The 26,877-nt window shown below is 45.6% G+C and overlaps 1 protein-coding gene across 2 annotated transcripts in view; it reads right to left on the bottom strand.

The window, feature by feature from the left end:
- Positions 1-26,877, bottom strand: part of GAK (cyclin G associated kinase) — a 2,484,892-nt gene that overhangs the window by 2,227,387 nt on the left and 230,628 nt on the right. The gene's annotated exons all lie outside the window — the stretch shown is intronic.

The following is a 26,877-nucleotide window of genomic DNA, read 5'->3' as shown; positions in this document are numbered from 1 at the left end:
AAGGTCAATGTAACACCAAATGGGTTAGGTTAATTCAAGCAACACAAGAGAAAAGTACAGTTTTGTACCTACCATAAATGTAGATGTTTGAGTGCGCATACAGCTGCAGTCATCACACTTGGGTTATCCCGCCATCAGGTGGGTCCTCGGTCGGCCGAATTCCAAAGTGTAGGTCCGGCATCGGTTGTCGTCGCTTTTTCCCTGACGTCAGTGCGGCAGGGGTATAAAAGAGACAGCAGACACCATTTTCTTCAGTTTTTCTTGCCCCAGATGTCAGGTGCCCCCAGAAAGGAAGGCAAAACATGATGTCATGCAAACATACATAAGTAGATAAATCAAAAATAGAAGTTATGTTCTTACCATAACGTTCCATGTTAGTTGTCTTCTTCTCACCTTCTTTCTTGCTGGATGGGTTTGGAGCCGACCTCGGCTCCGACTCGGCCACTCTAAAAGCTCGAGAGTTGGTTCCACCGGCTCGAGGCTCCCCTTATATCCCACAATGCTAGGCGTGAATTACCTCATATCTCGTTTGTGAGCTAGGCCCAGCTAATAATACAACCAGAAATACTGGAAAAGAGAGTCCACCTCTATAAACAAAGGGGAAGAGGAAGGGTGACCTGAAGCCTGATCCAGGAAAATATGCACAGCAGAGCATATACCTATAGCAAAGAGGTGGTAGAAAGAGAGGTCACAATCAAACTCTTCTAGGTCTGTCCAGGCCAGGGGGAAGGAGGGTGGGGCCCTTGAAAGAAGAAGAAGACAACTAACATGGAACGTTATGGTAAGAACATAACTTCTATATGTTAAGTTGTCTATCTCGCCTTCATTCTTGCTGGATGGGACCGCGTCCCTAGCAACTTGTCCCGGGTGGCCTAACGGAACAGACTCTTGAGTGGAAATCTTTATGAGGTATTTGTTTCCCACAGGTTAAACAATTGTTAACTTTTTCTGACATCGGCTGAGGCAAGAAAGAGTCCCCAATGGGGTACTTAGCTTTAGAAGTCTTCGAAGTAGTATTCGGTAGAAGTAATCTCTGGATCCGACCGACCGGCACTTGCGAACAGCTTCTGCTTGGCACGCGGCAAGAAAGACTGAGGAAAATGGCGTCGGCTGATGCTTTTATACCCGAAGACCAACAGAGATGACGTCGGGTGGAGTGCGACATCAGCCGAAGCCGGACCCGGACTTTGGAATCCGGCCGACTGAAGGGCTGCCTGACGACAGGACAACCCAGTTGTTATGACTGCAGATGCATCCATGAAGGACATCAGTGGTACCAAAGTTAGCTCTATGCCTGGAAGCTAAATCCAACTTATAATGTGAAATGAAAGTGTGAGGAGTAGCCCAAGTAACCGCTGCACAAATGGTGTCAATAGGCAGTCTGTCTTGGAAGGCTATAGAAGTAGCCAAAGCTCTGGTGAGTGGGCCTTAGGTTTGTTAGGCAGCTTTTGGTGTCTAATTTCATAAACAATGGAAATCAGAGATGTTAGCCATCTAGATAGTGATACCTTGGAAACAGAAAGTCCCTTTCTGCCTTCAGCATAAGAGACAAACAGCTGGTCAGTTTTTCTGAATTGTTTGGTCCTATCCAAATAGTACCTTAACTGACGATGAACATCTAGCCAATGCAATTTTTGTTCAGACCTATTAGAATATTCTGGAAAAAACACAGGGAGGTCAATGCTTTGATTTAGGTTAGACGCAGAGGCTACTTTAGGTAAAAAGGACGGGTTGGTTCGTAAGGATACCCTGTCTTTATGGAACAACAGATAAGGTGGTCGACAGCTGAGTGCATGAAGTTCTGAAACTCTTCTAGCTGAAGTAATAGCTACCAGAAAGAGAGTCTTCCATGATAGCAATTTTAAAGAACAGGAAGCTGCAGGTTCGAAAGGGGGGAGAATCAAAGAACTGAGAACTAAATTAAGGTCCCAAGGAGGAGGAGGATTTCTTATAGGAGGTCTGAGTAGAAAAACTCCCTTTCAAAACGCTCTGCCAAGCTTGTGGGACATGATGGCAGACTCTGAAATGCCCACATGAAAGTTAGATATAGCTGCCAATTGAACTTTGAGAGTAGAAGGAGATGAACCTGCATGAAAGAGTTCAGCTAGAAAATCAAGAACCATATGGATGGGAGCAGTGAAAGGATCTAAGTCCTTACCTTGAGCCCAATAGGCAAACGCGTTTCCACTTACTAAGATAAATTTTTCGAGTGGAAGATTTATGTGAAGCTATTAAAATATCTCGAACAGTGTGAGATATTTGAGGAAGCCTGGCTAAGGTAGGAACTGGAGGAACCAAGCAGTGAGGTTCAGAGATGTTAGGGAGCGATGAAACTGACCCGACTGATGGATCAAAAGATCTGGAACTAGGCCCAGATGCCAGGGTTGCTCCAACAGAAATTGATGTAGAAAGGGGAACCAAACCTGTCGAGGCCAGTAAGGAGCAATGAGGATCAAAGAGGCCTTCTGAGCGATAGCTTTCTGTATCACTTGAGAGATTAGTGGGAAGGGAGGAAATTGGACTAGAGCGTCTCTGCTGGGCTGGCCTGGTAACAGGAATAGGGTGAAATAATCTCTGCACTTGCTGTTTTGGGGAGTAGCAAAAGGTCGCAGCAAGGCTGACCCCACTTGAGAAAAATTTTTCTCACAATAGAATCTTTCAGAGACCACTCGTGAGGCATGAGGATAGCTCTGCTCAACTTGTCCGCGATTTGATTGGACTTCCCGGGGATGTGCGTTGCTATCAGAAACCGCTGAGAAGAAATCGCCCATTGCCACAGTCTGAGTGCTTCTCGACATAGGGGATAGGACCTGGTTCCGCCTTGTTTGTTGATATACCACACTACAGACATATTGTCCGTCTGGATTGCTATCGTTTCCAAGGGAAGAGAGTCTTGAAGGGCTTGCAACGCTAAAAGCACTGCTCTCATCTCTAGAAAGTACAGTTTTGTACCTACCATAAATGTAGATGTCCGAACTGGATAGCATCTGCAGTCATAACAACTGGGTTGTCCTGTCGTCAGGCAGCCCTTCAGTCGGCCGGATTCCAAAGTCCGGGTCCGGCTTCGGCTGATGTCGCACTCCACCCGACGTCATCTCTGTTGGTCTTCGGGTATAAAAGCATCAGCCGACGCCATTTTCCTCAGTGTTTCTTGCCCCAGATGCCAGAAGCCCTCTTGCAGGCTAAAATTTGGATAGATGCCAATGTTTCCAAATAGATAGAGGTAAACACAACAATAAGCATGTATGTACATATATACAAACAAATACACCATAAAAGACTCCCCCCCAACAGCTAGCTATTAGGAGGGTAAACACCCTAGGGGTACCACAGAGGGGAAGGAGGGAGGGTAATCCTGACTGCAGATGCTATCCAGTTCGGACATCTACATTTATGGTAGGTACAAAACTGTACTATGTCCTTCATGGATGCATCTGCAGTCATAACAACTGGGTAGAATACCATAGCCAACTAGGGGAGGAGGATAAAAGTAGATTATGGTGTGTTTAGGATCCCTTGCAGTACAGCAGTGGCAAACCCTGCTCGGGATCTGGAATATAGAGGCAAATTATAATGCTTGGCAAATGTATGCACGGAGGTCCAAGTAGCCGCCTCAATAATGTCTTTGGTTGCCACTCCTCGTAAGAAGGCTGTGGTAGTGGCTGTTGCCCTTGTAGAATGAGGTCTTATGTTCTGTGGAATTGGTTTTCCATGGAAGGAGTAACAGAATCGTATGCAATTTCCTATCCATTTGGAGATTGTCTGTTTGGAAATAGCTTTTCCTTCCCTTCCTGTTGCATAGGCTACAAAAAGTTGGTCAGTCTTTCTGCTATTTTTGTTCTGTCCAAGTAGTAGCGTAGCTGTCTATGTACATCCAAGGTATGCAGTATTCTTTCCCTCTGTTTTGTGGGTTGGGAAAGAAGGTAGGTAGGTGGATTGCCTGGTTTAAAGACACTCTGGATACCACCTTGGGCATAAATGTAGGATTAGTCCTCATGGACACTCTATCTTGGTGGAAGATTAGGAAGGGTTGCACTGCCATTAAGGCCTGTAGTTCTGAAACCCTCCTTGCTGAAGTAATTGCCAGTAGGAAAGCAGTTTTCCATGACAGGTGTTGTAGGTCTGCTGTTGCTGCTGGTTCAAAGGGTGATAGTGTCAATTTTTCTAGCACAAAGTTCAAATCCCAAGCTGGTAATGGTGGTTTCCTTGGAGGTTTTACATTCTTGATTCCTCTGAGGAACTGCCTGAGCAAAGGGTGAAAAACAGGTGGATCAAAGCTGTATTCTGCTGAAATAGCTGATGCATGTATCTTGATGGAGGAGTAGGACAGGCCTGAATGAAGAAGTTCGCCAGATACTCCAGAATGTTAGGCATATCTATGTTTGACACATCTTTTCCTCTTTCTGTACTCCAAATGACAAACCTTTTCCATTTTCCAGCATAGTTCCTTCTTGTTGAAGGTCTGCGTGCTTCAAGAATAATGTCTTTTACTCTTTGGGAAAGTTCTGGATTAGCTGCTGCTATGTGATGTTCCATGCAGTTAGTTGCAACGTTTTTAGGTTTGGATGTATGATGCTGTAGTTGTTCTGAGTTAACATCAAAGGCATCAGGGTATTGGCCACATATTGTTCGAGACATGCTCCTCAGTAGTGGGTACCAGTGTTGTCTTGGCCAGTTCGAGCTATCAGGATTATCCTTGGACGTTCTTCCTTGATTTTCAGTAGTACCTTGTGTATCAAAGGAAGAGGTGGGAATGCATATGCTGTTAGGCCTTTCCAGTTGAAGGAGAGCGAATCCACTTTCCATGCTAGTGGGTGGAATGTCCTTGTGCAGAATTTTTGAGCTGGTGATTGAGAGGTGATGCGAATAGGTCTATCTGTGGCATTCCCCATTTCTTTGAGATGGTCTTGAAGATGTCCGGTGCAGCTTCCATTCGTGGGCATCGAAGTGGTTCTGCTTAATATGTCTGCTAGAGTATTGTCTTTCCCGGTACAAATATTGCCTGTAACTGGACGATGTAGCTGAGTGCCAGGGTCCACAGCTCCAAGTTCATTCTGCATAGTGGGTATGAATGAGTGCCTCCCTGTATGTTGCTGTACCACATGACTGTGGTGTTGTCTGTCCTTATCATCAACTGGCCCTCCTTGAGAAATGGTTTGAACTTTTGGATTGCCAGTTTTACTGCCAGCATTTCTTTTAGGTTGATGTGCAGGTGAAGTTGATCCTGTGTCCACAATCCTTGCACGCATTTGTCCAGCATGTGGGTCCCCCATCCTAGGTCTGAAGCGTCTGTTGTGATGGTCTGGCTTGCTTGACATCTGCGAAAGGGTAGGCCTGGGTTTGACTGGCATGCCTGAGCCCACCATAGGAACTCCTGTTTTAAGCATGGAATTAGTGGGATTTCTGTTTCTAGACTGTGTCTGTGTTGGGACCATAAATTCTTTAGGTACCACTGTAGTTTTCTCATATGTAGTCTGGCAAATGGAACCAAGATTATGCATGATGCCATGAAGCCCAAGGCCTGCAGTACTTTTCTTGCTGTTAACTTGTTCAGTTTTGTTAGTGCCAAGAAGTAAAGAGGAAGTTCTTTTGTTTTTCTGTAGTCAGGAATGCCATTTGTTTTACTGTGTCCAATTCCGTGCCCAAGAATGTCCTTGTTTGGGATGGTATCAGCCTTGACTTTTGTAAATTGACTGTGTATCCCAGTGCTTGTAGCAAGTAAATGACCCTTTGTAAATCTGTTGTCAGCTTGCTTTTGTTGTCCCCTTGTAGCAGGCAGTCGTCCAGGTATGGGTAAATTTGAATTCCTGTAGTCTGCAATGGGCGATTACTGATGCCAGGCATTTTGTGAATACTCTGGGAGCAGTAGATAAGCCAAAGGGCAATGCTGAGAATTGATAGTGCTCTGATCCTGCAAGAAATCTGAGGTATCTTCTGCAGATTGGTCGAATGGGGACGTGCAGGTATGCCTCCTTGAGATCTAGAGTTACCAGCCAAGACTCCTTGCCCAGCATGGGAAGAAGCTGCTGTAGTGTCAGCATTTTGAATTTTGGGACAATGATGTATGTATTTAAGGTGGACAGGTCGAGAATTGGTCTCCAACCTTTTTCCTTTCTTGGAACTAGGAATAGTCTGGAATAGAACCCCTTTCCTTGCTCTGCTGTTGGCACTCTTTCCACAGCTCTCATGTTTGCTAACTCCATTATCTGGCGTAGAGCCTCTGTTTTTTGATTTGGAGGTAGATTTGGCATTCCTCTTTTGACTGGTAAAGTGCGGAAGTGAAACCGGTAACCTTGATCTATGGTTTGTAAAATCCACTTGTCTTTTGTTATGCAGTGCCAGTTCCTTGAAAATAAGGTTAACTTTCCGCCTAGAGGAGCTGCTATTTGTTCCCTGGTAGGCGGATTTAGGGTTAAGTCACTGTGGTTGTGCTGATGTAGTGGCAGTGGCTGTGTCTGTGCCTCTGTTGTTACCTTGCCACTGTCGTCCTCTGTAGGCACCTCCTCTGGATTGGTTTCTGCCTCTGGAACGTCTATTCCTGCCCCTTTGAAATTTTGTGGAGTCAGGAAAGGACCAAATTTGGCAGGCCAGTTCCTGCTAAACCTTGGGGTTGAACCTGCAAGAAATCTTTAACAGTTTGAACAGATTTTGCCTTTTCTTCCATTTTCTTCATAACCTGCTGGGCAGGTGTACCAAACAAACTTGTCTTGTCCATAGGAGCATCTAGCAGCTTAGCTTTAACATGATCCGGTAAAGCTTGTTCCTTTAGCCATGCATGCCTTCTTATCACTGTGCCTGTCATGGCTGATCTAAATGAAGCCTCCAGTGCATCATAGCCACATTTTAAGGAATGGTTGCTAACCTGTTGTATGTTATTTACCATCTCTAATACACATTTCTTATCAAGAGATTCATCAGTGGTTAGTTTTTTAGTTAACTGATCAAGCATAAGCTCTTGGTATTGTATCATGTGAAACTGACAGTTTAAAGCTCTAGCTGAGAGTAGCTGAAGTGTAGACCTTTTTACCCCATCTGTCTAATGACCTTGCTTCCCTTTCAGAAGGAGTAGGGTTTTTAGCTATGGTCGCGGCTACTGCCTTGGGACCCTGGGATATAGTTTCTGGGTCTGCAAGTGGGGCCTTGTAAAGGTGGTGATGAGTATCTGGCACCCTGTAAAATCTGTCTGGTTTGGCAGGGGCTGGGGTAAAGAATCTGGAGCGGAGCAAACATCATTGAAAGCATCATCCACCACAGAGAGAACAGGAGGTATAGCTAGGGGCCTGTGTTGTGGGAGGTGCAGAAAGGTCCTAAGTCTTTTTCTGGAGTCTGAAAAATCCTGTTGCTGCCATTGGAACTGTTCTCGCATGGCATGCAAGGTTTCCCCAAAGGAGAATTCTTCTGGTGGGGAAGCAGCTGGAATGGATTCTTCAGCATCAGAATCTTCAAAATTGGAGAAGGGAGCCTCTGGCTGGTCAGTTATGTCTGATTCATCAGCAGATTCATCAGAGGACACTGGCTCAGGGGGCTCTGTCCTAGGTCTCTTCTCTGGGGGCTGAGAGGCCCTATCTGGGTGAGATTGAGATCCTCTGATTAAAGAAATTAAATCTTCTGCCAAAGTAAGCATTTGGGAACTAGAAGAGGGCCTGGATGTGGGGGGTTTAACAGGCACTGTTTTAGTAGTCTTGGCTGCTTTAGCCCTGGCGAAGGCCTTAATGGACATGGCTGCTGGAGGCCTAGCAGCACCACGTGCTGGGGTAGAGACATCCAAGGGGATGGTGTCTGATAAGTCAACCATCGTAGTGGGTAAAATTTCTGAGGTCGATTCAAGAGTTGTAGCAGGGGCCTCAGTTGTAGGAATAGGTTCAGCTGTACTTAGATCAGTTTTCTCGGTTTCGGCGAAACCGAGACACTCATGTTTGCTTAACCATGGTTTCGGCGAAACCGCGGACCGCGAGTGTCGGTCTTTATCTTCGTTTTTGGTAGATTGGGTAGTCGGAGGATCCGGCGGCATAATGTACGCAAAATCAGAACCGAAAAACTGTTCTGCAAACTCCGACCGGCCTAAGCGTTCGTCGGTTGAAAGAAGCACAGGCGAACAGGCTGCTACGTGGGCTGGGCCTAAACAAGGCAGACAGTAAGAGTGGAAATCTTTATGAGGTATTTGTTTCCCACAGGTTAAACAATTGTTAACTTTTTCTGACATCGGCTGAGGCAAGAAAGAGTCCCCAACGGGGTACTTAGCTTTAGAAGTCTTCGAAGTAGTATTCGGTAGAAGTAATCTCTGGATCCGACCGACCGGCACTTGCGAACAGCTTCTGCTTCGGGCGCCACGCGGCAAGAAAGACTGAGGAAAATGGCGTCGGCTGATGCTTTTATACCCAAAGACCAACAGAGATGACATCGGGTGGAGTGCGACATCAGCCGAAGCCGGACCCGGACTTTGGAATCCGGCCGACTGAAGGGCTGCCTGACGACAGGACAACCCAGTTGTTATGACTGCAGATGCATCCATGAAGGACATCATTTATATGCAAGTGGCATTCGTCTGGTTGCCATATGCCCTGGACAGTTCTGCCCTGATAATGCCCCCCCCCACCCGATCAGGGAGGCGTCCGTTGTCAGAGTAGCAACCGGAGGGGAAGGAACAAAGGGTCTTCCCAAGAAGAGCTGAGGGGAAGACATCCACCACAGAAGATGATTCTTGCATGTTTGCGTAATCATAATGGTGTGGGACATCGGAAGTTGCTGGTATGACCATTGTGTGAAGAGCATCCATTGAAGGATTCTCATGTGGAATCTGGCTAATGGAAGTAGAGGTATAGCAGCCGCCATAATCCCCAATACTTTCAGAACTAGCCTGGCTTTGACTCTGTTGCTGCTGAAGAGAAGAGAGACCAGTTTGCGTATGTCTGTTATTCTCTGATCTGTTAGTCTTGCAGACATGTTGACTGTCTAGATTTGCGCCTATGAAGGTAATAGCATGACAAGGCGACAAAACAGACTTTTCGCAATTTATTGAGATGCCTAACTTTTGACAAATGCGAAAGGTGTAGTCTCTGGCCATTAGAAGAAGATGCTTGGTGGGAGCTGTGAGGAGCCAGTCGTCCAAATATGGAAACACCTGGAATCCTTGGCGTCTCAGGTGAGAAGCTACCACTGCCATGCATTTGGTAAACACCCGGGGGGCAGTGGTGAGTCCAAAGGGCAGGGCTCTGAATTGAAAATGACTGGTTCCCAGCCAGAAGCGGAGGAATCTTCTGGAGCGTCTGTTCATTTTTATATGATAGTACGCATCCTGAAGGTCTATAGAGCACATCCAGTTTTCCTTTCCCAATAGGGGAAGGATGGACTGTAGCGTGACCATCCGAAATCTTGTTTTCTCGACAGACTTGTTCAAGATACTGAGATCCAAAATTGGTCTCCAGTCCCCTGTTTTCTTTGGAACTAAAAAGAACCTGGAGTAGATTCCGGATCCTTGCTGGTCTGCTGGAACTGGCTGAATTGCTCTTTTTGCAAGCAGCTTTGAAATTTCCAAAGCGGCAAGATCCCTTTGAGCGGGTGGAACATCTGGAAGGGATTTTTTTGACTGGTTTGGAATGCGAACGAAGGGAATGGAATAGCCTTCGGAAATGATGGACTGTACCCACTTGTCTTGAGTTAGGGATAGCCAGGCTTCTGGGTACAGTGACAATCTTCCCCCGACTGCCTCCGAAGGTGGACAGTCGGGCAACACCTCAGGGATGCTGAAAGGGCTTATCGGAGAAGGTTTCTCGATTGCCCTAGTTCTGTGGACCCCCCCTGCCTCTAGGGCGACATCTACCATTATTGTTCCCCCCTCTGCCTCTGGCGGGGAACCGACTCTGTGCGTCAGGCAAAGTCCCTTGAGATGGTTTGCGGAACCACATTTTCCCACTTTTCTGGCCTTTGGGGTAAGGCCTAGAAGGAGTAGAAAAACGGACTCTGACGGCAGAAAGAGTCTTGCCATCCGTCTCGCACCTAGTCAAGGTTTCTTTCACTTGAGGACCAAAAAGAGATGATCCATCAAACGGGGAATTAGTGAACGACGTTTTAAAGGGGTCCGCAAAGTTGCATAGCCGCATCCAGGCATGCCGGCGTAAGGCCACACCTGTCCCTGCGGCTCTGCTCGCTCCATCAGCCGCATACGAAAGGAGGCGCATGGAGGAGTTAACTATAGAATTCAGGGTAGCCAGCTGAGTGTTCATCTTGTCCTGAAAACCCGCAGCTGTAGGATCCTTCAACATGTCACTCGCTTCTTTGATCAAGTCCCTTTGAAGAGGAGTAAAATGGCATAGGTAGATCAGCGAACGCATTGCAAAGGTCGCTGATGAGGACATCCGCTTCCCGTACCTGTCCATAGACCTAGATTCCTTGTTAGGTGGATGGACAGGCACCGAAGGATCAGCTAGTTCCTTCTTAGTGGCAGCAGCTACCACCATAGCATCCACAGAAACTCCCTTGGTCAGAAATTGTTTATCTGCTGGTGCCGTGATAAATTTTGAGGGTCTCCTGGGGGTGGGGTCCACTGAATCAGGAGCCGTCCATGCCTTTTTTGCTACCACCTGCATGAGGGGGTCAAAGGGGAGGGACACCCAGGAGGTGGAAGGGTGAGAGCCAAACGCCTCAAGATACACAGATTCATCCTCCGAAGGGCTAAGGGCTGGCCAATTTCCCCTCTGTTTCAGGATTTCTAGAATGTCTGCAAAGGAGACATCTTCAGAAGGGGAACGGGGAACGGGGGGAACCCTCGGAATCCTCTAAATCTGGGTCAGAGGTGACGGACTCAGGTGAGTCTATGTGTTTCCTCTTACACTTTCTCTTCCTAGGGGGCTCTTCTGCCAATTCAGGAGAGGCCTCGGAAGAGGACGAGATCCCCACAGGGGATTCTTGAGGAGCTGGCTCTCTGCGGTCTGGGATGAGGGAGTGAGTAGACATGACCTGAGGCACCGAAGAGGGAGGGGCGGACGGAGCCGACTGTGGAGTTGAACCAGGTTCCAACACGCTCCGCATGACCTCGAACGCACCCCTGTCAGGCAGAGCCAGAGGCCCCGCTCCAGCTGAGGACCCCTCGGCACCGACAGTGATGGCTCCGAGGCGATGTCGGAGCCGAACTCACCAGCGCCGAAGCACCGAGAGGGAGGCGGGTCGGACAAGGGTCGATGCCACTCACCCCTCGGAGCCGACGAGGAAGTCCGGCGCCGAGATTCTTCTAAGGAAGAAATCGGGCCGGACGGGCGAAGACATTTGTATCGGCTTCACGCTACCACAGTCTCGGTTCAACGCGCCCGGCTCCGAGCTCAAAGGAGTCGGAGGAGGAACATAATGAGGAACAGGGTCAGGCATCGACTGATGAGTCGGGCTCTGAAGCATTTGGGCCAGTGCCTCGGACTTAAGAAGTCGACTCACTACCCTCTGAAGGTCATGGTCCGAAAGCCTCGATGACCTAGAGGAGTGAGATCTATGGCTCCGTTCAGACAGCAAGGGAGATGCTGAAGCCGAATGAACGGAGCCAAGGGACGGTGACCTAGACCTCTTTCTAGATGTCGGCTCCGATGGTCTAGTCGGAGCTGACACAGGAATTTCCAATGCCTCGGCTCCAGCCGGAGCCGAGGAAACCACAGAAGATGCAGTCTGAGACTCATCGGCTCCAGCCGGAGCCGATGTAGCAGGAGGTTTCGAAGCCTTAGGCCTCGACTCAGAAGCTGGAGTCGAGGACCTAGAAGCCTTAGAGGGTTTGCCGAACAGTAAGGGAACCCTCAGGCTTAAGCAAACCTCTTAAAATAAGTTTATTTTTTCTTTCCTGCAGGACTCTGGGGCTGAAGCCATGGCATACAGCACAAGAGTCCTGCAGGTGTAAAGGTCCCAGGCAATAAACACAAGAAGTGTGACCGTCTGTCAGAGACATTTTCTGACAGCACGAGTCACACTTCTTGAAGCCTGAGACCTTTGAATCCTTGGACATTTTCAAGGAACCGAAAAGTGTAACCACCACACAAAAACACAAACACACCGATTACACTATGAGAAAAAAGTTTAAACTAATTAAACTAATAAAATTAGTTAGTTAGTTTAGGTTTTAGGTATTTATATATCCCTACCAAAAACACAAATACTCCACAATTAGGGATAGCAGGGCCCGAAGGCCTAAGGAAAGAACTTATAAGTTCTTGAGGGAAAAAAAGGGGGAATAAAGGTAGAAAAGGATAAAATCCACTAAACTAAGGGAAATATGAGAAAACTAAGTTAAAAAGGGGATTTAAATTAGTCCAAATAGACTGATCTAATGAACTGACCTGAGCCGGTAGAAAAACAACACCTCGATCGCTGTAGCGGCAAACGAGATCTGAGGTAATTCACGCCTAGCATTGTGGGATACAAGGGGAGCCTCGAGCCGGTGGAACCAACTCTCGAGCTTTTAGAGTGGCCGAGTCGGAGCCGAGGTCGGCTCCGAACCCATCCAGCAAGAATGAAGGCGAGATAGACAACTTAACATCAGTAGTTGCAAGCAAATACACCAGAAAGGAATACCCCCAAATAGGTTGCATGTTAAAAGTGTTTGTCATAAGTCCTGTCCTAAGAGGGGATGGAGGGAGGGTAACCTGGACTGCAGCTGCATGCGCACTCTAACATCTACATTTATGGTAGGTACAAAACTGTACTATGTTCATCGTGCATACAGCTGCAGTCATCACACTTGGGTAGAATCCCAAAGCTAAGTAAGGGTGGTTGGTACTAAGCGGAATTAGGAGGGGCTAAAATGCCCTGCAGGACTGCTGTGGCAAAGCCCACTCTAGATTTTGAGTATAGTGGAAGGTGGTAGTGTTTGGAGAAAGTGTGCACTGAACTCCAAGTAGCTGCTTCAAAAATGTCCTTGGTAGGGACCCCCCTGAGGAAAGCTGCTGAGGTAGCTGTAGCCCTGGTGGAGTGGGATCTGATGTATACAGGCACTGATTTTCCATGAAATGAATAACAAAAGCGTATGCAGTGGGCTATCCATTTTGAAATGGTCTGTTTGGAAATAGCCTTTCCTTGAGCACCTGTAGCATAGGACACAAAGAGATGCTCAGATTTTCTGAATGACTTTGTTCTGTCCAAGTAATAACGAAGTTGCCTGTGAATGTCCAAGGAATGTAGCAACCTCTCTCCTTTGTTCTGTGGATTTGGGTAAAAGGAAGGTAAATGAATAGACTGATTCAAAGCCACACTGGATACTACCTTTGGCATGAAGGTAGGGTTGGTTCGTAAGGAAACCCTGTCCTGATGGAAAATGATGAATGGTTGCACAGCCATGAGGGCCTGTAGCTCCGAAACCCTGCGTGCTGAGGTAATAGCCAGAAGGAAAGGCGGTTTTCCATGACAAGTATTGTAGCTCTGCTGAAGAAGCCGGCTCAAAAGGAGGCAGTGTCAGCTTCTCCAGTACGAAGTTGAGGTCCCAAACTTGAGCTGGTGGTTTCCATGGGGGTTTTATATTTTTTGCCCCTCTGAGGAACTGCCTTAATAGAGGATGTGAGAATAAAGGAGGATCCGTATTGTATTGTGCTGAAATGGCTAAAGCGTGGATCTTGATGGAAGAGAAGGAAAGGCCACTGTTTAACATCTCAGTTAGGTACTGTAAAATCTGAGGTATATTTATTACCCAAGGATTCTGAGCCTTTGCTTGATTCCAGGAACAAAATCGTTTCCATTTGGCGGAGTAGGTTTTTCTAGTAGAGTGTCTCCTGGCCTCCAAGATGACATCCTGTACCTCCTTGGAGAGGAGAGTTTGTTGGTAAACTAAGGTATTCCCCATGCAGCTAGATTTAGAGTTCTGAGCTGGCTGTGAAGGGTCTTGTAGTTGTGCTGGGACAACAGAAGAGGAACTTGAGGAAGGATCCATGGTGGTGAGTGTGACAGGCTCTTTAGGAGAGGATACCAGTGCTGTCGTGGCCAGTCTGGAGCAATGAGAATCATTTGTGGCCTCTCTGCTCTGGTTTTTAATAGGACTTTGGCCAGTAGAGGTAGAGGCGGGAAGACAAACTGTCAATGTTGTCCAATTGAAAGTGAGTGCGTCCACTTTCCAGGCCTGTGGATGATAGGTCCTTGAGCAGAATATTTCCAACTGGTAATTTCTGTGGGTAGCAAATAGATCTATGTCTGGCTGTCCCCATGCCCGAGTTATCTTTGAGAAGACTTGAGGATGCAACTTCCATTCGTGTGGGTCTGTCATACTTCTGCTTAAGTTGTCTGCCAGTGTGTTTTCCTTCCCTGGCAGGAATTGTGCCTATAGTTGAATTTGTAATTCCAGTGCTGTGTTCCACAGGGTCATGGCTTGCCTGCACAGGGGGTATGAATGCGTTCCCCCCTGTTTATGTACCACATGACTGTGGTGTTGTCTGTCCTTATTAATAGCTGGCCTGGATGCAGTAGGTCTTTGAAGGTCATAAGAGCATTTTGTACGGCTAGCATCTCCTTCTGGTTGATGTGTAGGTGCATCTCTTTTTGGGACCATTTTCCCTGAATACACCGACCTGCCATGTGTGCTCCCCAGGCGTAGTCTGAGGTGTCTGTTGTAATGATTTGAGTTGCTTGTGGTAAACAGAAAGGAAGACCTGTGTTTCTTTGGCATGCTTGAGCCCACCACAAAAATTCCTTTTGAAGGCATGGAATGAGTGATATAATTGTTTCCAAGCTGTGGCTGTGCTGAGACCATAAGTTTTTTAGGTACCATTGTAGTTTCCTCATATGCAGCTTTGCAAATGGTATAAGTAGGATGCAAGATGCCATGAACCCCAGAGCCTGCAGGATTTTCCTTGCAGTTAGCCTGGTTAAAGTTGCCATTTTGTTGTAGTATTGAGACAGTTGCCCTTGTTTGTCTGGCGTGAGGTAGGCCATCTGGGTTGTTGCATTTAAGCTGGCACCCAAGAAAAATATCTGTTGAAAAGGTATTAGTTTTGATTTCTTTTTGTTTACTGTGTACCCCAGGCAGTTTAACAGTTTTATTACAAATGCCAAATGTTGCAACAGAAGGTCCTTTCTGTCTGCTTGGATCAGGCAGTCATCCAGATATGGGTAGATTTGGATTCCTCGTTGTCTGCAGAAGGCAATTACTGATGCCAGGCATTTCGTAAACACTCTGGGCGCAGTAGATAAGCCAAAAGGCAATGCAGAGAATTGGTAATGGGTTGAACCTGCAAGAAATCTGAGGTATCTTCTGCAATCTTGTCCGATAGGGACATGCAGGTATGCGCCTCCTTGAGGTCCAATGTTACCAGCCAAGACTCCTTGCCCAGCATGGGAAGAAGCTGCTGTAATGTGAGCATCTTGAATTTTGGTACCTCTAGATATGCGTTTAGAATAGATAGGTCCAAGATGGGTCTCCAATCTTTGTCCTTCCTTGGTACCAGAAATAGCCTTGAATAAAAACCTTGGCCTTGTTCTTTTGCAGGTACCTCTTGAATTGCTTTCATATCCATGAGAGCGGAAATTTGCCTTTGTGCCTCTGCCCACTGATTTTGTGGCAGGTTTGGCATGCCTCTCAATTTTTGGAAGGGTGTGAAAGTGGAACTTGTAGCCTCTGTCTATAATATCCAGAATCCATTTGTCCTGTGTAACAATGTGCCAGTTTTTTTTAAAATACGGCCAGTTTTCCGCCCAAAGGTGCTGCCATTATATCTTTGTTTGGCAGGCATAGGGGAAAGTCATTGCATCTGTTTTCTAAATGACTGTGGCCTATCTTCTCCACCTCTGGAGACTGGTGTTTGCCACTGTCTAGCTCTGTAAGATCCTTGAGGTTGTCCTCTACCCCTTGGGCGTCTGTATCTGCCCCTTTGGGGTCTGTCCGTGGCTGGAAAGGACCAATTTTTTGAAGGCCAGTTTCTGTTGAAGCGTGGAGGCTGCACCTGCAAGAAATCTTTAACTGTTTGCATAGATTTCGCTTTTATCTCCATTTTCTTTAGTACCTCCTCTGCTTTAGCACTGAACAATACATATTTTTGTAGTGGTGCATCTAATAACTTTGCTTTGACATGCTCTGGTAAGGTTTGCTCTTTGAGCCAAGCATGTCTACATATGACAGACCCCGTGACAGCAGCTCTGCATGAGGCCTCTAAAGCATCAAAACCACACTGCAAGGTATGTTTCCCCACTTGTTCTGCTCCATGCAACAAATCCTGCAACTCTTTCAAGTCTGGCTGTTCTGTTTGTGTCATTTTGCCTTTCAGCTGAGATAGTAAGAACTGTTGGTATTTTAACATATGAAATTGACAGTTTAATGCCCTCATGGTTAAAGTGGCTGATGTATACACCTTTTTCCCCCCACCTTTCTAATGCTCTAGAATCTCTCTCTGACGGCAAAGGGTTTTTAGCAGTAGACGCCTTAATCCCCTTGGGACCCTGTGAAATTGTTTCTGGGTCAGCAGTATGGCTTTTATAAAGGAACTGGTGAGAATCAGGAACCCGGTAATATCTGTCTGGTTTAACAGGGGCTGGAGGTAATGAGTCTGGATTAAGACTGGCTTCTGCGTACACATCATCCAAAATATCTAAAACAGGAGGGATAGCCAGGGGCCTATGCTGGGGAAGTAGTAGAAATTCCCTGAGCCTTTTCTTGGAATCTGAGTAATCTTGGCCTTCCCAGTGGAAGTGCTCGCTCAATGTATGCAGGGCTTCCCCAAAAGAGAAGTCCTCAGGGGGGGGGGGAGACCGAGGGAATAGACTCCTCAGCATCAGAGTCTTCAAATGGGGAATAGGTGTAATCCTGGTCCTCAGAATGGTCTGAAGTAATAGAAGCCTGGTCTGAGGAAGGGTAGTCTTCCTCCAACCTGGGTCTTTTGTCTGAGGGGGGTTGAGAACCCCTGATGAGAGTAATCAAATCTTCAGCCATTTTAAGCATCTGTTTTTTTAGGCATGGGGCCTTGAGAGGGGGTCTGAGGCCCTTGTTTTTTAATTTTCATTGCAGCTTTAGACTTAGTGAATGATTTAATAGAGGAGGTGGTAGGCCTGAAAACGCCTTCAGAAATGGCAGGCCTCACTAAAGTTTCGGGTTCCCCGCCAAGAGTGGCGTCGGTATCTGCAGTGGGAATGGAGACAGAGGATCCTGCGACCTCGGGTACTGAAGTCGCCGGTAAAACAGTTTCATCGGTAGTCAGGGGCTGTGTAGGCACCTCGCCGAGAACCCGAGAACCGGTAGTCGGCCTAAGCGTGATCTCAGTACTCGGTGCAGGCCTCGGATGTCTATCCTTATCCTTGCGTTTTTTGCCTAAAACTGGCGTCGGTGCATCCGACGACATGATATAATTAAATTTTTTGCCAAAATAATGAAGGGCGAACTCCGCCCGGCGCTTAATAGTGCGCTTGTTAAACCTAGCACAAAAACAGCAGGCCGAGACGTCATGGTCTGGCCCTAAGCAAGGTATACAGTAAGAGTGAAAATCCTTATGCAGTATTTGCTTCCCACAAGAAATGCAATTATTAACTTTGTCTGACATCGGTCTGAGGCAAGAAAAGTTTCCCCAACGGGGTACTTAGTTTTAAAGAAGAATTCGGCTGAAATACTGTTCGTAAATCTCAGGAGCTGGCCGACTGGCTCTTGCGAACTGCTTCTGCTTCGGGCACCGCGCGGCAAGAAAGTCTGAAGAAAATGGTGACGGCTGCCTCTTTTATACCCCTGCCGCACTGACGTCAGGGAAGAAGCGACGACAACCGACGCCGGACCTAGACTTTGGAATTCGGCCGACAGAGGACCCGCCTGATGGCAGGATAACCAAAGTGTGATGACTACAGCTGTATGCACGATGAACATCTGGCTAGAGTTAAAATGGCTCACAAGAGCATCTAAATTAGTACTAATTTGCAAGAACTTAATGACAGCTATCTGGTGTGTTAAAGTCACGGAGGTCGCAAAATCAAAGTCAAACAACTTAATAACAAGAAAAAATTTACTTTGTCAATTTAGTCTAAATATCTGTTTAACTGGGGAAAAAAAAAATTCCTCCTGAAGCACCATAAAATCTTGAACATACAATGCATTTTTGGAAATCGAATTTGCTCTCATGGAACTATGAGCATGATTTGACAAGAATGTTTTTTCATTCTGTATGACCATCTTGGCAGGACAACTGTGCAAGTTTTTAAGATGATTTTTTTTTCACAACAGAATTTAATCAAATCAGACAGAGTATTCTGTTGTAAAATCTGGTATATGCAAAATATGGGACAGGACTGAGGACAGAGGATAGCATTGGAATGCAGTTATTTTTAGACAGTTTGTACATATTGGTAAATGTTTATAGAAAGTAATAGATATCTCATGAAGTATACGAAACAACCACAGTACAGTTTTGTACCTACCATAAATGTAGATGTCTGATAGGTATGCATCTGCAGTCCTAACATATGGGTTGTCCTGCCTCAGGCAGCCCTTCGGTCGGCCGGATTCCAAAGTCTGGGTCTGGCCTCGGCTGATGTCGCACTTCACCGGACGTCATAGCTGCCGGGGTATAAAGGCATCAGCCGACGCCATTTTCCTCAGTGTTTCTTGCCCCAGATGCCAGGTGCCCTCTAGGAAGGCTAAATTTGGATAAATGCAGATAATTCCAAACAGTAGAAAGCAAAATATATATATACATACAAACAAATACACCATAATAGATTCCCTCAGCTAGCTAAAAGAGGGGTAAGTACCCTAGGAATACCACAGAGGTAAGGAGGGTGGGTAATCCTGACTGCAGATGCATACCTATCGGACATCTACATTTATGGTAGGTACAAAACTGTACTGTGTCCTTCAAGGATGCATCTGCAGTCCTAACATATGGGTAGAATACCATAGCCAAACTGGGGGAGGAGGCACTAAGATAATGATGGTGTAGTTAAGATCCCTTGCAAAACAGCAGTTGCAAAACCTGCTCGGGATCTGGAGTATAAAGGAAGATTATAATGCTTGGCAAATGTATGCACGGAGCTCTAAGTAGCAGCTTCTAAAATGTCTTTGGTAGCCACTCCTCGTAGGAAAGCTGTAGTGGTGGCTGTAGCTCTTGTGGAGTGAGGCCTGATAATTTCAGTTGTCGTCTTTCCATGAAAAGAGTAGCAAAATCTAATGCAATTTCCTATCCATTTTGAGATTGTCTGTTTTGAAATTGCTTTTCCTTGCACTCCTGTTGCATATGCTACCAGAAGCTGGTCAGTTTTTCTGCTGGCCTTAGTTCTGTCCAGATAGTAGCATAATTGTCTGTGCACATCCAAGGTATGTAGTAGTCTTTCCCCCCTGTTCTGTGGGTTGGGGAAGAATGTAGGTAAATGAATCGCTTGGTTCAATGATACCCTGGAGACCACTTTTGGCATAAAAGTAGGATTAGTTCTCAGAGACACTCTATCCTGATGGAAGATAAGGAAAGGCTGTACTGCCATTAATGCCTGTAACTCAGATACTCTTCTTGCTGAAGTGATTGCTAGCAGGAATGCAGTTTTCCAAGATAAGAACTGTAAGTCTGCTGTTGCTGCTGGTTCAAAAGGGGGAAGTGTTAATTTTTCCAGCACAAAGTTGAGATCCCATGTAGGTAGAGGTGGTTTCCTTGGAGGCTTTATGTTTTTGATTCCTCTCAAGAACTGCCTGAGTAGAGGATGTTGTACTCTGCTGAAATTGCTGATGCATGAATCTTAATGGAGGAGTAGGACAGGCCATTGTGGAACAGTTCTGCTAAGTATTCCAGGATGTGTGCCATGTTTGCCAATGAGACATTTTCTCCCTTTGCTGCACTCCAAATGAGGAATCTTTTCCATTTGGCTGAATATGTTTTCCTTGTGGAGGGTCTGCGTGCCTCCAGGATAATGTCCTTAACTCTCTGAGATAAACCTGGTTGATTTTGTTTTATGCAATATTCCAAGCAGTTAGCTGCAGTGTTTTCAAGTTTGGATACAGGGTCTTGTAGTTGTTCTGTGTTAGAAGTAAGGGACATAGAGGTAGAGGCCATGAGTGTGCCCGAGACATGCTTCTCAGTAGCGGGTACCAATGTTGTCTTGGCCAGTCTGGAGCTATCAGCATTACCTTTGGCTGTTCCTCTCTGATCTTCAGTAGGACTTTGTACATCAAAGGAAGAGGTGGAAATGCATATGCTGTCAGGTTTTTCCAGCTGAAGGAAAGGGAGTCCACCCTCCAGGCAAGTGGGTGGTATACTCTTGAGCAGAATTTCTTCAATTGGTGGTTGTGTGGGAGGCGAACAGGTCTATCTCTGGCATTCCCCATTTCTTTGTTATGGTTTTGAAGATATCTGGATGCAGCATCCATTCGTGAGCATCCGTGGTAGTTCTGCTTAAGGTGTCTGCTAGTGAATTTTCTTTTCCTGGTACAAATCTGGCCTGCAGTTGAATGTTGAGATTCAGGGCCAAATTCCACAGGTCCATTGCCATCCGGCATAGAGGATATGAGTGTGTACCTCCCTGTTTGTTGATGTACCACATGACTGTGGTATTGTCCGTCCTTATCAGCAGGTGACCTTGTTGGAGGAATGGTCTGAATGCCTGGATTGCATGTTTCACTGCCAGCATCTCCTTTAGATTTATGTGTAGATTCAGCTGGTCTTGGGACCATAGGCCTTGTATACACTTGTCCTCCATGTGTGCCCCCCAGCCTAGGTCTGAGGCTTCCGTGGTGATGGTCTGGCTTGGATGTGGTTTGTGGAAAGGCAATCCTCTGTTTATCTGACAGGCCTGAGCCCACCACAGAATTCTTTTTTCAGGCATGGAATTATTGGAATCTGGGCTTCTAGACTGTGCTTGTGTTGAGACCATACATTCCTTAGGTACCATTGCAACTTTCTCATATGCAGCCTGGCATGCGGGATCAATATTATGCAGGATGCCATGTAACCCAGGGCTTGCAGGACTTTCTTTGCAGTAAGCTGAGTTTGTGTTGTTAATGCCATGAAATAGACTGGTAGTTGCTTTTGTTTTTTCTCTGTGAGAAAAGCCATCCGAGTTGTTCTATCCAGTTCTGCACCCAAAAATGTTATCCTTTGGCATGGTACTAGCCTTGACTTTCGAATGTTGACTGTGTATTCCAAGGCTTGCAACAGTTGTATGACATTTGCCAAATCTTTTGTTAATTTTGTCTTCTTGTCCGCTTGTATTAGGCAGTCATCCAGGTATGGGTAAATTTAATTCCCTGAAGCCTGCAATGAGCAATTACTGATGCCAGGCATTTCGTGAATACTCTGGGCGCAGTAGATAAGCCAAAGGGCAATGCTGAGAATTGATAATGCTCTGATCCTGCAAGAAATCTGAGGTGTCTTCTGCAATCTGGTCGTATAGGGACGTGCAGGTATGCCTCCTTGAGATCTAGAGTCACCAGCCAAGACTCCTTGCCCAGCATGGGAAGAAGTTGCTGGAGGGTCAGCATTTTGAATTTTGGAACAATGAGGTATGTGTTCAGTGCGGACAAGTCGAGAATAGGTCTCCATTGATTTTCTTTTCTTGGTACAAGGAATAGTCTGGAGTAAAATCCTTGGCCTTGTTCCATAGGGGGTACCTTTTCTATAGCTCTCATCCTTAGTAAGTTGTTGATTTGTTTTAGAGCCTCTGTTTTTTGGCTTGGTGGAAGGTTTGGCATTCTTCTCTTTTTTGGTAGAGTGTGGAAGTGAAATCTGTAGCCCTTGTCTATTGTTTGTAAAGTCCATTTGTCTCCTGTAATGCAATGCCAGTTGTCTGAAAATAAGGCTAGCTTTCCGCCCAAGGGTGCTTCCAGTTGTTCCCTGGTAGGCGGAATCAGAGCCAAGTCATTGTGTCTGTCCTGTGGAAGTGGTTGTAGTTGCAGCTGTGGCAGCACTTCTCTGGTTGGCAGGTTGCCACTGACGTCCCTGTAGGCACCCCTAGATTGACCTCTGCCTCTTGGGCGTCTATTTCTGCGCCTCTGTGCTCTGGAGGTGTCTGGAAAGGACCAATTCTTCGAAGGCCAATTTCTGCTAAACCTCGGTGGTTGGACCTGTAAAAAATCATTGACTGTTTGGACAGATTTTGCTTTTTCTTCCACTTTCTTTAGAACCTCCTGTGCAGGGGAGCCAAACAAACTTTGTTTCTCCATAGGAGCATCTAGGAGTTTTGACTTAACATGGTCTGGTAAGGATTGCTCTTTTAACCAGGCATGCCTTTGAATCACTGCTCCAGTCACAGCTGATCTAAAGGAAGCCTCCAGTGCATCATAGCCACATTTTAAAAAATGATTACTGACCTGCTGAGAGTTATGTACCAAATCCTGAAGGGACTTACGGTCTATAGGTTCAGGAGAAAACAGTTTTTTTACTTAGCTGGTCTAACAAAAATTCCTGGTACTGAATCATGTGAAATTGACAGTTTAAGGCCCTGGCCGAAAGAGTAGCAGATGTATAAACCTTTTTACCCAACCTCTCTAATGCTCTAGATTCCCTTTCAGAGGGAAGAGGGTTTTTGGCAGAGGCAGCTGCCACACCTTTAGGGCCCTGTGAAATCGTTTCTGGGTCTGCAACATGAGCCTTATACAAGTGGTAGTGTGTGTCCGGGACCCTATAATATCTGTCAGGCTTGGCAGGGGCCGGAGGAAGAGAATCAGGGGCGGTACTGGCATCATTAACAACTGATAGTACTGGAGGAATGGCTAAAGGCCTATGCTGTGGTAAGTGTAAAAAAGTCCTTAGCCTTTTCCTTGAATCTGAAAAATCCTGGCCCTGCCATTGGAAATGTTCCCTCATAGAGTGTAGGGTTTCCCCAAAAGAAAATTCTTCAGGAGGAGAAGCAGAAGGAATGGAGTCTTCTGCATCAGAATCCTCATAAGGAGAATATGGGCCTTCCTGATGGTCTGAAATATCCGAGTCATCCGAGGAATAGTCTGTAGAGACAGGTTCAGGGGGTTCAGTCCTAGGCCTCTTATCTGGAGAAGGTTGAGAGGCCCTGTCTGGGTGAGGTTGGGATCCCCTGATCAAAGAAATAAGATCCTCAGCCAGGCTGAGTATCTGGGAACTAGAGGTAGGCCTGTGTGAGGGAGCTTTAGTAGGTAAGGCCTTAGAAGATTTGGCTGCTTTAGCCCTGGAAAAGGCCTTGATAGACATAGAAGCAGGGGGTCTAGCAGCCCCACGTGCAGGAGTAGAGATGTCTAAAGGAATAGTGTCTGACAAATCCTGGGTGCCTGCTTCTGCAGCAGTAATTTCAGTAACCGATTCAGCCATGGTCTGTGAGGCCTCGGTTATCGGAGGCATGCTTTCGGCCGAAGGGAGAACCGAAAACTCGGTTTCAGCCGAAACAGAGACACTCGCGGTTGGCCTAACCGTGGTTTCAGCCGAAACCGCGGGCCGCGAGTGTCGGTCCTTTTCCTTGCGCTTTTTAGCTAATTGTGTAGTCGGAGTCTCCGACAGCATTTTATATGCAAAAGCGGGACCAAAAAACTCCTCTGCAAACTCCGACCAACGTCTAAGCGTCTGTCGGTTAAAGGCTAGACGAGCTGATACGTCGTGGTCTGGGCCTAAGCAAGGAAGGCAGTAAGAGTGGAAATCCTTATGAGGTATTTGTTTCCCACAAGTTAAACAATTATTTACTTTGTCTGACATCGGCTGAGGCAAGAAAGAGTCCCCAACGGGGTACTTAGCTTTTTTAGAAGTCTTCGGTAGTAGAAATCTCTGGATCTGACCGACCGGCACTTGCGAACAGCTTCTGCTTCGGGCACCGTGCGGCAAGAAAGACTGAGGAAAATGGCGTCGGCTGATGCCTTTATACCCCAGCAGCTATGACGTCGGGTGAAGTGCGACATCAGCCGAGGCCAGACCCAGACTTTGGAATCCGGCCGACTGAAGGGCTGCCTGAGGCAGGACAACCCATATGTTAGGACTGCAGATGCATCCTTGAAGGACATAGAAAGGTTTTCCCTGTGGTGGGATAAGGTGAACAAAACAGTAATGTGTTAACATTATACCTACAGACTGTGAACACTTATGATAAATGAAAAAGTATATATTAATACATGTACAACATATATGGGAATGGGGTTATTTCTTGGTGGGCTGCAAAAAAGGGCAGTGAATCAAGTTTTTGAGGTGGTGGTACATTCTACAGGGGAAACCTCATCAGAAGACATGAGTTTTTCTCCAAAATTCAGACCCGATTAGGCTACTCCTGTCTGCAGCAGGCAAAAGATAATCTTGGTTTCATATTGTCATCACTCCCACTTCAACATGTTATTTCTGCAAAAGTCCTCAAATGCTTGTCTGCATCTGATATGTTCTTCTGCTAGGTCTCCCAAGAATTGTCCCCATTACATTGGTGCTAAACTGCAGCATACAAGTTACCCATCTAAAGAACCCTCTTCCTTCATGCATTGAATACAGAGTTCTAGATCTTATAAAATTCTTTACAATGTTCTGTTCATCTCCAATGTATTCTTTATTAGCACACACACACTTCCTCCAACTGTTTGTGATTTAAGCTACAGACCAAACTGCTGACAAGCTGTATGCATTTGACAAAGGGATATGCAATGCCTGCATCCCAAGCAGAATGGTGAGTGTACCTCTCACAGGTTCTTCTATCATTTACCAAAGCAAAAAGCACAAACCCAAACCCTTATTATGCAAGAGAGAACTGGTGACAAGAGGCCTGCAATGCAGTCATGTGGAAGGATATGCTTCCAGAAAGGTGTGATGTTTGCTGCTCAGATTCTTTGCCGTTCCATCTATCAGTCACATTTTTGTGGTTCTGGGAAATGTGTGAGGGGCCAGCTTGCTAATCCCTGCAAAACATGCTGTCAGCTGTTGCCATCTTGAAATACATAATGCGAGCCTGGAATTTCACCCCTACTGAATCTTTGGGTGACCAGAATGAAAAGCTGTAATTTTCAGTAGTGCTTTACTTTATGACTTTCATCCAAATAACAGAAGCCACGCCAAGGTGGGTATTAAGTGATTCATTAGCACACAAACATTTGCATCACCCTGACTTCTTAGCTCATTGACGCATCTGAGCTGGGGAATATCACACCTCCTGCAGCCTGTAAATGCATGCAACCTTACATACTGAAACATTTTTCTGAGAAACCAAATTAAAAAACGTAAGACAAAGAAATGTAGATACCCTGTGAACAGTAAATGCTATTAAAAATGTACAGTTATTAAAATGTTCTTTATAAAAATAACAGTGCATTTAAAGTTTCAGTGAAAGTACTGTAATATATTATAATGCACACAAACTCAAAAGTATATGGTCCTCTGAAGTTTCACACAACTTTTCATATTTTGGAAAATGTACAAGTATACCAGGGGCACAGTTTTTTTCAGCCATACCTGAGCTTTTCACAGCAAGAACTGAGTACTCATTTGAGATATTTACAAACACAAAAAATTACGCTTTTGTATTATTAACTACATAAATAATACTAAACTTGCAAGATATACAACTGACATTACAAATCTATAGAACATCTGTCTTCATCATCATCTAAGGTTTCACTTGATACCATGCAACAGCTTGCAAATTATGTGCCTTCAGACATAATGCTGTACATATAGAAACTTTATACATCTTCATAACTACTAGCAAGCAACTACCAATATTTCCAGTACTGTGTGCTATACATATATATAGTGACAATGTATTTTCCTTCTCTCACTATGACAATTCGGGTCTCCTGTTAGTCGAAAACAGTTTAGAGAGAAACAGAAGGTCGAACCCACTTGAGGGAAAGTGCACTACATCAGAAGTGCACTTTCGCAAAAGACAATTCGCCAAAGCACATTACAGTGGGGATAAGGAAATGTATCCTTTTCCCCACTGTAGTGCGATCTCTGAGTTAGTATAATTAAGTAGGTGGGTGGGGGGTGCAGGGGGGGGGCTTGCCCCCCTCCAAAAGTGTTTACAGTAGTTTTATTTATTTTTTCCGATTCGGTGAATCGGCTTTCGCAAAAGTGCACTTTCGATGTAGTGCACTTTCACGAAAGTGGGGTTTTACTTTTCTTTTTCGAGATTGTGAAATTTCAATAAAGAAAAGTAGACCCGGCATTTCACATAATGCAGCTCTTTCAGTTCAGTTAGAAAATAGAAATTTAAATATAAAAACAACTGACAAACAATTAATAAATCTATTGTAAGGCATCCAATCTTGGCATCATTCTGTAACCAAAACCCTGTCAATTCTTACACTGCCTATTAACAATTGGTAGGCCACTTATTTAAGGAAGACAGACCCAAAAATGCCAGGATGCTGTAAAGAGCTGTGTGCATTCAATAGAATTACACAAAAAAATTATTCTACTGGCCCACAGTTAATGGGGAATAAAATTCATATAGGCTGGCAGGCTAGACAGCAACTGCCTGAAATTCTTGAGCCACAATGAACTTAGATAAGAAAAATATTTTAAACCAACTAAGTGAATCAGATTATGACTTACCAATTCAGTTTGCATAATTTTCTCACATTTAAGGTCACTAACTGTGGTGAATATCACATAATCAATACTGCAAATAACAGCAGCACTCTGTGCCATTGGCCCTTGAAGCACTAGAGGCCCAACTGAGACCAGGCAAATCACACTAGCAGTGCTGCAGATGTGGAATAAAACAAGAGCAACTAATACGGTGGACCTCAAAGATTATCAAATTCAGGAAATTGTACACTCAAGATCTAAACCATGTTTAGCAAAATAGAACTTGGGAGTACAGGTACTAGCCACACTTGCCTAGTCTAGTATTTGGCATCACAACATGTCCTTGCAAGAGACTGCAGGAGTGGAAATCCCAACAGTCTGCCCACTGAGGAAGATTCCTTACATCAGCCCTGTTCGATACTAGAATGAAGAAAAAATGTCCACTTGATGCAAAGACAAAATTGGACAGTCAACCATGCACAACTGGTATGCTACGACAATCAAT

This window comes from Protopterus annectens, chromosome 2.part0 (assembly GCF_019279795.1).
Source record: "Protopterus annectens isolate FY-2018-M chromosome 2.part0, PAN1.0, whole genome shotgun sequence".
In the NCBI taxonomy this organism is placed as follows: Eukaryota; Metazoa; Chordata; order Ceratodontiformes; family Protopteridae; genus Protopterus; species Protopterus annectens.
Note: the sequence above shows the minus strand (reverse complement) of the source record. Positions and strands in the feature narration are given on the sequence as shown.